The sequence below is a fragment of the Podarcis melisellensis genome (genome assembly GCF_964234715.1).
Source record: "Podarcis melisellensis genome assembly, chromosome: 1".
In the NCBI taxonomy this organism is placed as follows: domain Eukaryota; kingdom Metazoa; phylum Chordata; class Lepidosauria; order Squamata; family Lacertidae; genus Podarcis; species Podarcis melisellensis.
Window position 1 is genome coordinate 106,581,533 of NC_138528.1, and position 12,637 is coordinate 106,594,169.

The following is a 12,637-nucleotide window of genomic DNA, read 5'->3' on the forward strand; positions in this document are numbered from 1 at the left end:
GCAAACACCTGTCCTTCTAGACAAGCAAGAGGCAAAGGGTCGTTTCTGCAAGGCAAAAGCAGTGGAGCATGACAGACATAAAGCAATATGGTGAAGGGTGTGGCTTGGACAAGGGATGTGGGCTAGTGAGAGTGATGAGGGTTGGCTAGAGATGGCTGGATGGCTGCAATTGGTTCTGGGTCTGAGGTTCCCCACTCCTGCTTTAGATTTGAGGAAACCACACACCTCCAACCATTTAATTTGTTAAAAGAATTCTGCATGAAATTCTGGTGAAATGAAACCCAGTGTTTTTGCAATGTTTTCTTAAAACCCTTTTAAAAACCGAAACAACCTACAGTTCCTCAAAATTTTCAAGGCTAATGAGTAGGAATATGCATACCAATGCACAATCACCTCCATTCCGGAACACGAACATGAAAGAAAGCAATTAGTGCAAAGACTGATTAGGTCTATCTGTAGCTGCTGTTTGTTCTTTCTGATTTTGATAGGCAGTTTACCCCTGTAAGGCAATTATCCACGCAACTCTTAAACCAGAGTACAAGAAGTTAAGTAATGAGATTAAATATGGTTTGAAATAAATACACCAGCTTAGCAAATTCGCGGATCAGTTTTCATGCTTTCTAAAATATCTGGAACTTTTAAGCTTTATGCATGAAACACATGTTTAGAATTCATCTCTCAGATCCAGCCGTAACCAAGCATGTTTTTATCCAATGCACTTATTATAGTGGGATAGGCAGGTTAAGCTCTTCTGAGGATGTCAAAGCATGTTATCATAAGCTCCATGTCCCCTATTTACCAGGTACAGACAATGGTAACTCTGGGGTAAGGAGAATGAGGGAGGAGGCAAACACAACAGGGCTGACTTACCACAGCTTGACATAAGCAAAGTTAAACATTAATTTCTAAATAGAGAGATCCCCATAAGACCATGTGTAGTAAGCAAAATAAGCTTTGTATTGTAAGACCATTGTAAGACCATTAAGTCTATATGGTGATGGTGGTAAGGGATAAGACTATTATGCTTAAAGTCTCAAGATTACCTAACTCAGGGGCCACAAACAGGGCACCCAAGGGTGCATCTGTGCCTGGAGAGGCCTTCCTTTGCACCCGAAGGGTCTCCTCTCATGCCACTCCCTATTGAAATTAGGTTTAAAAGAAGCCCTTTGTTGTGGTCAATGGAATAGGTTGCAGGGTGTGCTTGGTTGTCCTGCCTACAAATGTTTCTCTGCTTTGCAAATGTGCCCATGGGTCTAAAAATGTTGGCAATCACTGGCCTAACTGCACAACTGGCAGTGGTGCCATTGGGGCAGGACTTGAGGCAGAGAGAGTCAAGGAAATACGAAAGAGAGTCCCCAGGCAGACATTAGTATCTAAAGTGTGTGTGACAGAATCTTAAAATCACCAGTTTGCACCACTCAATTAGTAATTCTCTTTATGAAATTTTGTGAGAGTAGCTGTTCCATATCTTCATGAAAGCACAGAACTTCACCGTAAACAATAATGGTACTGAAAAATGGGAAAATAAATTGTATAAGAAGAGGAGGATGCAGAGAGAAAATTTGGGGGAAATTCTCATGGGTAGGCGTTGATGTGCTTATCTATGTTTTGAGGTGGTCAACACAGATATTATCAATGCTGTTTTTCTAGAAAAAGAAGTGCCGGAACTCACCACGAATGCCTCCCTTGTTCTCTTATAATGGCAATGGTGCCTACCTGAGAGGTGCCGGAACTGAGTTCCGGTGAGTTCACTGAAAAAAAAAGCCCTGTGTATCATTTATACAAATCCTCTGCATTCTGCATGCCTTCCCAGGTGCCTGATCTTCAATCTAGCTGCCCCTCCTAATGGGCAGCCAGGGAGGCTGCTGAGTGCTGGAGAAATGTTTACCAGAAAGGAAAGGGAAGCTCAAAACCTGCACCAACCAAAATGCGAAAGGAACTCTCAAGTGCCCTGAGAATGAGGCAGAAAAATGGAAGCCCCTTTTATTGAGAAAGGAGGGTGGGGTGGAACTCCTGAGAAGCTGGAGACGGATTTTTGCACAGGTACTCATCATACCCCGATCACTACCCAAATGGATTCAGCCTTAATTCAATCCAGAGCTCTTGGGACCTCTCTCTGTTGATTATTCACCACATGCACCAACAAGAAGATTTGTGTTTTTGATGTAGCTCTTATCCATCTTCCTGGGATTGAAATGCCTTCCCTAGCATGGTGACAAGGGGGAATGTCACAAGCTCCCCTATTAAACTGACTGCAGACAGATATCCAAGATCTCTTTAAAGATTCATTGCCAGGGAGCAACTAAAAATAGCTTGCAGGTTGAAATGTATTATATCTGCCTTTATATCCTGGTGGTGCAGTACTTAAAGGGGGAGGAAAGGTGACGGTGGTGAGGGTGGCAAGAAAAGAAAGAGCAACAAATGTATATTTGATGTGGCTGGATATTTATTAGGGAACTTAGCTTACAATGATTAAATAGGACCTCTTCCCCTTGACTTCTCCCCTTCTCCTCCCAAACTCTGCAACAAATGAGCATTCTGCCTATCAGCCTAGGTGTGGTTGATATTCATTTGATTTACTCCAGGGCTCCCAGGGTATTTCCCTGGTACATTTGAAAGCAGAGGTAGGAGCCCATTGGGAAAAGAAAATTAACTCTCCTGGAGGATGTGTGTGTTGCAAGGGGGTGGGGTGGAGGGAGGGGGAAGCATACTATGTAATCAGTAGTTTGGAAATGGTCTGAAGACCTTTGCATGGTTTTGTTCTCATAGTGTTTCAGACTGCTTGGACATCTTCAATCAACCCTACCATATCTCACTACGACCCCATCTGCACTACACATTTAAAGCCGTATCATACCACTTTAAATAGTCCGGGGAATCCTGGGAACTGTAGTTTGTTCAGGGTTTCTAGAGTTATTAGGAATAGAGGTGGGTTTAGGGCAGTGCGACTGGTTCTGCTGTACTGGGTGCCAAGCCTAGGGGGCGTTGAAGGGCATCTCAACTATGACATAGTGAAGTGAGCAGAACGGAATGCAAGAGGTGGGCGGGGGCTGCGCCAAATTGTGGCTTTGCAAAGGGCGCTGCTGAAATTTGAAAGACCAAAGTCTGCCCATTCTTAGAAGCACTGGCGGAGGAACAGGAGTGTGGAGGGAGCGGACCGCCCCCGGCACCACTATTCCGGTAGGGTGCCATCCCAGCGCACCCCCAGAAACATGTGCCGCGCACCCCCACGTGCCAGGTACCACGCCCCTACAGGTGATGTGTCACGCCCTAGAACACGCGCCGTGCACCTGCAGGTGGCATGCCACGCCCTCGTGGGCGGCGTACCATGCCCCAGGATGTGTGCCCCACACCCCGCAGCTTTGCCACTGGTTAGAAGACCCTTACTCCCCTTACAGAGCTACAATTTCCAGAGTTCCCTGTGAAGAGGGGTTGAATATTGCACCACTCTGTAAATTGTAGCTCTGTGAATTGAATAGAGGTCTCCTAATGTCTCTTAGCAGCCATAACAAACTAGAGCCAGTGTGGTGTAGTGGTTAAGAGCGGTAGACTTGTAATCTGGTGAACCGGGTTCGCGTCTCCGCTCCTCCACATGCAGCTGCTGGGTGACTTCTTTGAAGTCTCTCAGCCCCACACACCTCACAGAGTGTTTGTTGCTGGGGAGGAAGGGAAAGGAGAATGTTAGCCGCTTTGAGACTCCTATGGGTAGTGATAAAGCAGGATATCAAATCCAAACTCCTCCTCCTCCTCCTCCTCCTTCTCCTCTTCTTCTTCTTCAGTTCCCAGGATTATTTGGAGGAAGCCATGACTGCTTAAAGTGATATCATAGTGCTTTAAATGCATAATAGTGCAAACGGAGCCACAATCCACCCAGACACAACGATTGCTTAGCTCAGGATAATAATTTAGCAATAATTTCTAGGGATTATATGTAACACTTTAGAGCAGGGATGGGAAACCTTTACAGGCTATGGGGCATATGCCATTAATCTTCACAGGGCTACCGCCAAGTAAGTAAGTACATGATTTCTCCCTAAGTGTAACAAAGCTGAAAATGCCAAGAGTGGACAGTTTTTCAGTTCTCTGCCGTTTCATGAGCTGAAAAAAATACGCTGGCTGGAAATATTCGAAATGGTACAAGAGAAGCAAAGAATCACACAGAAAATGAGAAAAGGAATCAAGAGACGAAAGGAATGTCTGCATATGTGTGATCATTTTCTGCCAGAGTTATGTCAATATATTTGTGAAGAGAGAGCAAGAGTGAGAGCTGAGAGAGAAAAGTAGAATTGCAACTTGTCTCAGAAGACGAAACAGGTACAGATAAATGGAATAAATTAATGAATGTACATTTTAAAATGCCAGTTGTTTGGCTCCTAATAGAGGGGACTATATGGCGAAATTACCAAAACAAAATTTTGCCCCAAGCCGGTTTTAGCTGATCGCATGGTGAACTTAGGGGAAATGCTTTAAGCCTATGCCTACTTTCCTGGGAGTAAGCCCCATTGAACTTTATGGAACATTTTTTCTGGGGCAGGTGGATAGGATTGTGCTGTAAGCAGCCTTCCCCGACCAACCACCCTCCAAATATTTTGGACTGGAACCCCCACTAGCCCCAGCCATCACAGGCAATGGTCAAGAATGCTGAGATTTGTAGACCAAGAATCTGGAGGCACTAAGGCTGGGAAAGGCTGCTGTAAATGATATTTTCCACTGTGGCATGCAGTCAATGGATGATCTTGCTCCAGGAGGGTCAGTTGTCTCCCTCTTTGCTTCACTTGAAGATCAATCCATCACCACTTGAAGATGCCTCACCAAGCCTTTAATGGGTCTGTTGTGTAGATTTCTTTTCTACCATTTAGTGCTGGCTCCTGCATGGCTGTAGTTTAATTTTAAAGGTTTTGTTTCTCCCTTGCTCTTTATTCTGCTTATTTGTTTTATATCTACCTATGGATATATAAGGCAACTGATGTGGGTAGCGCTGTGGTCTAAACCACTGAGCCTCTTGGGCTTGCCGATCAGAAGGTCTGCAGTTCGAATCCCCACGGCGGGGTGAGCTCCCATTGCTCTGTCCCAGCTCCTGCCAACCTAGCAGTTTGAAAACACACCAGTGCAAGCAGATATATAGGTACCACTGCAGTGGGAAGGTAAATGGCATTTCTGTGCACTCTGGTTTCCATCACAGCATCCTGTGATGGAAGTGGTTTGGTCATGCTGGCCACAAGACCTGTCTGTGGACAAATGCCGGCTCCCTAGGCCTATAGAGCGAGATGAGCACGCAACCCCAGAGTCACCTTTGACTGGACTTAACCGTCCAGGGGTCCTTTACCTTTTTACCTATATAAGGTGACTGACATGGTGGTTGTTTTATGGCCATTATGTAAGCTACTTGGGGCACCTCCGTTCTGGAGGAGGGAAACATAAAAACATACAAATAAACATTATTATTATTATTATTATTATTATTATTATTATTATTATTATTAAGCTACCTGGTACAGAATCAGGCCATCTGGGACCTTTTGCATGCAAAAGATGTGCTCTATCACTCTATAACTTTCTAAATCAATCAATCAATAACATTATACTCAATCCCAGTTTTGGGTCAAGAATCCAAGGAATGGCACAAGAGAGTTGCTTCTAAACTGTCAACTTTTGTCAGAACCAGAGATGGCTTGTTGAGGGGAAGAGCATGTAAGTCAGAGAGTTCAGTTAAACATAGGTGGCTTCTGATCTGGCCATTCATACAGATTATGTCAGATGCTGTCAGGATTATGGGCTGGAGGCAAATGCACGATTGCAGCTGTTCTAAACTAAAGTGGGGTTTTGTTTGGGGGTGGGGAGGCAGAAGATGGGTAAAATGTTCACCTAGTAAAAGCCCAGCCACAATTCAGAGAAATATTTCTTGGAAAAATCTCTTTTTTTGAAGGAAGAAGAAGGAGGAGGAGGAGGAGGAGGAGGAGGAGGAGGAGGAGGAGGAGGAGGAACATGTTTCTCATTAGCAAACCTTCCTGGTTCCTAAATGTGCACATTCTGCTTTCTTGCATATGAAGTGTGCAAAAAAAATTAAAAATGAAAATTATTCTGCTTGATTGCTTGGAGGTCTGTAAAAATGTACTATACACCATTCTGCTAGATGTGAAGCAGCCAAGGAGAGCTCCAGCTAATTGAACAAAAGGCTAAATCTATTTTGACTCGAAAGATCTCTTCAAGCTTTGATATATGAAAGGGGAACAAACGAGTTCTTTTTCAGTCTCTATTACATCGACCCTTTCTTTCTGGCAGTAGATCAGTGCCTCTAGCAATTGCACACCAGGCAGAAACCCAACAGGTGTGTCCTAGAATAGCAGTGATGATGGGAAGTTGGCTATTGAGTTCAATGGGGCTTATTCCCAGGAAAGTCTGCCTTACTATAATTGCAGTGAGGATGGAGAACCAGAGAGGTCTCCCAGGTGTTGTTGCACTCCAACTTCCATCAACCCTGACTTTTGGCCATGCTGGCTGATGGGAGCATGAGTCCACCAATATCTGGAGTGCCACAGGTTTGCTACCCCAGCACCAGAGCTCATGCTCTGCTCCAGGAATGTTAAACTTGTCACCTTCCAGATGTTGTTGGACTCAAATTCCTGTCAGCCCAAGCTAGCATGCTCAGTGGTCAGAGATGATGGTGATTTATTGAGTTTATATACCGCCCTATGGGACATGGGTGGCGCTGTGGGTTAAACCACTGAGCTTCTTGGGCTTGCCAATCGGAAGGTCGGTGGTTCGAATCCCCGTGATGGGCTGAGCTCCCGTTGCTCAGTCCCTGCTCCTGCCAACCTAGCAGTTCGAAAGCACGTCAAAGTGCAAGTAGATGAATAGGTACCACTCCGTCAGGAAGGTAAACGGCGTTTCTGTGTGCTGCTCTGGTTCACCAGAAGCGGCTTAGTTATGCTGGCCACATGACCCGGAAGCTGTACGCTGGCTCCCTCGGCCAATAAAGCAAGATGAGTGCCACAACCCCAGAGTTGGCCACGACTGGACCTAATGGTCAGGGGTCCCTTTACCTTTACCTTTATACTGCCCTATACGCAGAGGTCTCATGGCGGTTCACAGAAAAGATCACAACATATAAAATTAGAATAAAAACAACAACCCTATACACACACCCACAGCAGAAAAGAGCCACATTTTAAAAGGGTATAGATTATGGGAGTTGGAGCCCTGCAACATCTGGAGGACCACACCATGACCATGAAACAGAACCAAGGATGGGAGTGTACGGCTTAGAACAGTCTCGGTTCTTAGTGGCTGCAGCAAGCTACCAGAAGCAGAAAATTAGACTTAGCCCCCATCACCTCATGGCATTCCTTTACCACCAGTGATTTTGATCTTATTATTTTTTACTGCTGCTCATGTTAAATATGCATTGTGTTTTATAGTTGCAGCTAAGCTAGGTAGATAATATATTATTATCCCCTTGTATTCTGCAAGGGTTGAGTCATGAATATTGTTGCTGGCTCATTATTGTGACACCACTAAATATGAATTGTATTTATATGACCACTGTATTGTATTGTATTGTAATTACATTATGTGTGTACTTTAGTTTGTTTATTATGTAAACCGTCCTGTGGCCTATTGACAAAGAGTGGCGTATTAATTTCTCACTAAATAAATAAATAAGCCGCCATTCATTCCTGGAGGAGAAAGCAAAGTTTTAAAGCTGAAGGCAATGTTGCAGTAGGGGCCAAACTTGCTTGCATTAGTGGGCAATTAAATGGATGTGGCTGCACAGCAATTGATGGAAGAGAGGAATTTCCGATCTAACCAGTAGGTGGCAGTGGAGTCAGGATACGTGGTCAGCACTGTGGATGACAGGTCCTGCTTTGCCAGTGCTAATCAAGGTACTTCCTTGACTCCATCCGTACCTCCCAATAGCACACCAGAGATGGGGAACCTGTGGCCCTCTGTGTTATTGGACGACTACTCCGACCACCTGTGACCACAGTCCATGCTGGCTGGGGCTGATGGGAGTTGGAATTCAGCAGATGGGAGATGGAATTCAGAGTCACAGGTTCCCCATCTCCACAGTAAGGAAGTATTTCCTTCTTGATTGTCCCAAAGCAGCAGCCAGAGGTTTGCTAGGGGAGCTACTGGTCATCTTTTTGATGATGGTGTTGGAAGCAGTTTGAGTTGGTCCCAGTCTTGCTGAATCAACCGTTAAGAGCCGCTGAAGCCAGTGGAAAATGTAACAGACAAATGAAGGGTTGAAGTCTCACATAATGTGGATGTACAGAAGTTGTTTGCAAATGTGTTTGGATCTCTGTAAGCAGCTGATCATGGCTTTCTCTCCCCCCCCCCATCATAGCTTTCCCTCCCATTCATTGTTCAACAATGACTTTGGGAGGGAAAGAGGAAGAAAGAGGGAGACTTGCTAATTAGGAAAGGTCTCGGCGGTTGCAATTAATCTCTTTGTAATTACATAGAATTAAAAATGGTTTTCAAAAATTGAATCATTTCCCTGAGATTATATCTGGCTCTCTTTTCAAAAATAGCGAAAATAATCAGGCTAATTGAGGGTGCAATCCCATATTGGATGGAAGCCTATATATAGGAACATAGGAAGCCTGCTTTGTACTGAATCCGAACCTGGGTCCATCCAGCACAGGATTTGTCTCCACAGACTGTTTCAGACAAATTTCATCCCAAGCCTCTGATGGGGATTGAATGTGGGGCCTTCAGCATGCAAAGAAGATGGCCATCTACCAAGGATGCACTAGCTGAGATTCCAGCATTGCAAGGGGTTGGACTAGATGCCCCCAAAGGTCCCTTCCAACTCCACAATTCTATGTTCTGCCACTGAGCTTATGGCCCTTACTCTTTGGGGAAGCTCTGCAACACCGGAGGTATGATCAATATGCCACTGGCGTGACAGATCTGCTGGTGGAAATGTCCAGGGAACACTAAGAAAACATCAGTTCCGCTGGTGAAGATACACCAGTGGAATGTCTAAAAAAGTGAGTCTGGAAAGGTGTGGCAGAGGGGAGGAGCACACGTGCACTACACAACCACACCTCTGTTGACAATGCAGCTTTATGTCAGCCCTGGGCCTGGAGCAGATAATCTCCCTCCTACGAAATTCAATGGGGAGATTATATATATATATATATATATATACACACACACACAGTGGTGCCCCGCAAGACGAATTCCTCGCAAGACGAAAAACCCGCTAGACGAAAGGGTTTTCCGTTTTTCGATGCGCTTTGCAAGACGAATTTCCCTATGGGCTTGCTTCGCAAGACGAAAACGTCTTGCGAGTCTTGCGATTTTTTCCCGCTCCCCCCTTTTTCTAAGCCGCTAAGCCGCTAATAGCTTGTAGCCGCTAAGCCGCTAAGCCTTTAATAGCCGCTAAGCTGCTAATAGCGCTAATCCGCTAAGCCGCTAATAGGGTTGCTTCACAAGACGAAAAAACCGCTAGACGAAGAGACTCGCGGAACTGATTATTTTCGTCTTGCGAGGCACCACTGTGTATATATATATATATATATATATATATATATATATATATATATGCACAATAGCTTCCTGTAGATTGAGAACCACCCCACCTGCATCATTATGAGAAAGCTGGTGATTAGGGTTGGGAGAGCAATATGGTTCCATTCACATTTCAGGGCAAATTGACTTAATCCTCCCTTCTGGACATAACACATGAACAAAAACAGTCTTCTTTTGAAATCTGCACTTCTCCAAATGTCTCAGTGCAATTCTCCAACCATGGTGAGAGGAGACTGAGGCTTGAGCATCCTGTCACACCTTCACCATACATTTAAGACATTCGGCTCCCCCCAAAGAACCATGGGGACTGCAGTTTACACAGCACTGATCTATATTCCCCACCACCCTTAACAAACTACAGGTCCCAGGTTTATCCAGGGAAAACGATGAGCTTTAAATGTATAGTTCACATGTGGCCACACAGCCTACACTCTCACATACTGGAAGAGAAGATGGTGATGTCTTATCTCCCACTGCCCTGGAGGATTTAAAGTTACATTTGCTTCCTCTGGGTAGTGATCTGCTGGAAATATAAAGGGTGCTCATCTTCTTATTCCACAATCGCTACTGCCCTTATTAGGAGCCAGACAATTCCAGGCAGGCAACTGGAAGTAGAGGGAATGCAAGACAGTTTAACAATACGTCTTTATATAGCTGCCTTTTCTGGCCTGCAGCTCTTACCCAGGCTAAACATACCCAAGTCTTCCAACCCTTCCAGGCCCCTCACTCATCTTTGCCAACCTTCCCCGTCTGTGTTCAGAACCACATCCACACTACACATTTAGAAGCGCTGTTATACCACTTTGAAGGTCATGGCTTCGCCCAAAGAATTCTGGGAGCCGTAGTTTGTTAAAGGAGCTAAGAGTTTGTAGGAGACACCCCCCCACGCGCCCTGTCAGAGTTTTGTGTGGTTCCTCTGGGAAGGCACCAACGTTTGGCCCTGCCCAGCCATTGGCAATTAGTTGCTCAGGGATGCCAGCTTGCAAAAGAGCAAAACATCTCCCGCTATTTACTTGCCTGGAAAACTAAGTTACTCTGCTTCATGGTTCCTAATCAAAACATATAAATGTTTCTTTCTTGAAACAGCCTGCATGCCTTTCCATTTAAGACTGTGATTCTAACTGGATCAGTGCATCTGATCAGCTAGTAAAATTTTGGAAAACTTGCTTGAACGTTTGCAATGATGAATTGATTTCATTAGTTTTACCATTATTTAAGCAGCGGAATATTTTTTTTTCTGTTCCTCTCTTGCTTTAATTCAAGTCTCTTATCTTCCTAGTCATCACAACACGCCCCCCCCCCGCGCCACCACTGCCCTTCCATCCCCTGTAAGGACATTGGCGGAATGACATAGGCGAGATGCTTTGTATTGGAATCTATTTTGTTATTTTTGAAAGTTTTTGAAAGTCTGTTTCTCAGAGGGATTACGGCTAACCTTCACAGAAAGAATTCCTGAAGGTGGAATCCTTGCCAAAGATGATATCCTGGCTTCCCCATGCAAAGCCATCTGTCAGTCTGGCTTTCTGCCCTCCGCCTATCCTTGTTCACTGCCAGCCACTTGCAAGTGAAAAAGGAGCCAGAGATTAGCAGTCGAGAACATGCTCTGCATGCACAAAGACCCCAGCAATCCCCAGGGAGGGCTGGACAAGACTCCTGTGTGGGAACCATCAGGAGGGGCTGCCAGTCAATGCAGACTAGGAACCACCAACCGTTTGGGGCTCAGAGGCCCCTTTAGAAATCGAAAGGAAACCTGTCACGGACATCACAAAGCACCCATTTCATAGAAGAAGCATGCAATGCTCAGACCTCCCTCTACCAAACAATAGGCAAAACACCTCTGCACATGACCAAATGAACCACAGACAAAACAAAGCGTGCCATTCCTCACCAAGCTAGGCAATCTCCCCATCAGACAGTCCTGCAAATATCCAAAACCATCAGTTATAGGGTGGGTGCCGAGTGGGGTGTCCAAGTCATTCTGGTTCCTATGTTGGAACCTTGTTGGGGACATCTACCCTAGTGGTAGAGGCAAGGCTGGCCCAAGACATTTTGGCACCTGATGTGAACCACAAAATGGCACCAGGGAAGAAGGGGTGAGTGAAGATTTACAACAGGACCAAGGGGGGGAATGAAGATCTACATCAGGATCTGCTGCCTCTGTGGATGTGCCACCTGAAACAGTTGCCTCACCTTGCCTCATGATTGGGCCACCCCTGCATAGACAATATCAAGTTAGATGGACCATGTATAAGTCTTGTTTATTTGGGTTAAGTTTTGATGGGTATTGTGTAATGCGTTACGACTTTTTTATTGTGTGATGTACATTAGAATGCAGTTGATGTGGGAAGGTTTCTCTCTGGTCAGGTGAAAGTTAGCTTAACTGTCATGTGGGACCTTCACTGTGAGTCAGAATTCTATACAAGAGAAGGTATAGAGACTTCCGCAGAGTCCTCAGTTGTTGGGGCTTAGTTAGGGTGGAGAGAATACAAGGGTGATTTGGCTAAGTGGTTTTAAATGGGTATTTAACTCTTTCCTCAAAACTACCTTGGTAGAACATTAATAGTTAAATAAAAGCTGTTGGTATTTAACGTGATGCAACAGTTTAACAAAACACATGCTCATTTAAAACACGGTAAGGCTTTAAAGCAGGCATAGGCAAACTCGGCCCTCTAGATGTTTTGGGACTACAACTCCTATGATCCCTAGCTAACAGAACCAGTGGTCAGGGTTGATGGGAGTTGTAGTCCCAAAACATCTGGAGGGCCGAGTTTACCTATGCTTGCTTTAAAGAGGCCAGCCAAGCTTGTGCACTTAATAATCATGTAATATTGTAATAAATAATCTTGTAATAAATAATCACAGGTGCCTTTGATGAGCTTTGTGCCACACTTTCACTCCACAATTACCAGGCTGTCAGTAAGTTAAGGGTTCAGGCAGAGTAAGTGACATTGACTAGTTTAGAAGTGCCACTGGAGTGGAAGATGCATTTTGTGGTTATAGTCAGCAGATACTTTCCCCTTTTGCTCAACATGGACCAAATGTTTGTGTTGGTATAAGGACATTTCTTAGGAGCACATCTCAGGTGCCTTCTTTCCTG

General features: G+C 44.9%; 1 protein-coding gene across 12 annotated transcripts in view; it reads right to left on the minus strand.

Annotated features, from left to right (window-relative positions):
• Positions 1–12,637, minus strand: part of KCNH7 (potassium voltage-gated channel subfamily H member 7) — a 273,427-nt gene that overhangs the window by 130,064 nt on the left and 130,726 nt on the right. The gene's annotated exons all lie outside the window — the stretch shown is intronic.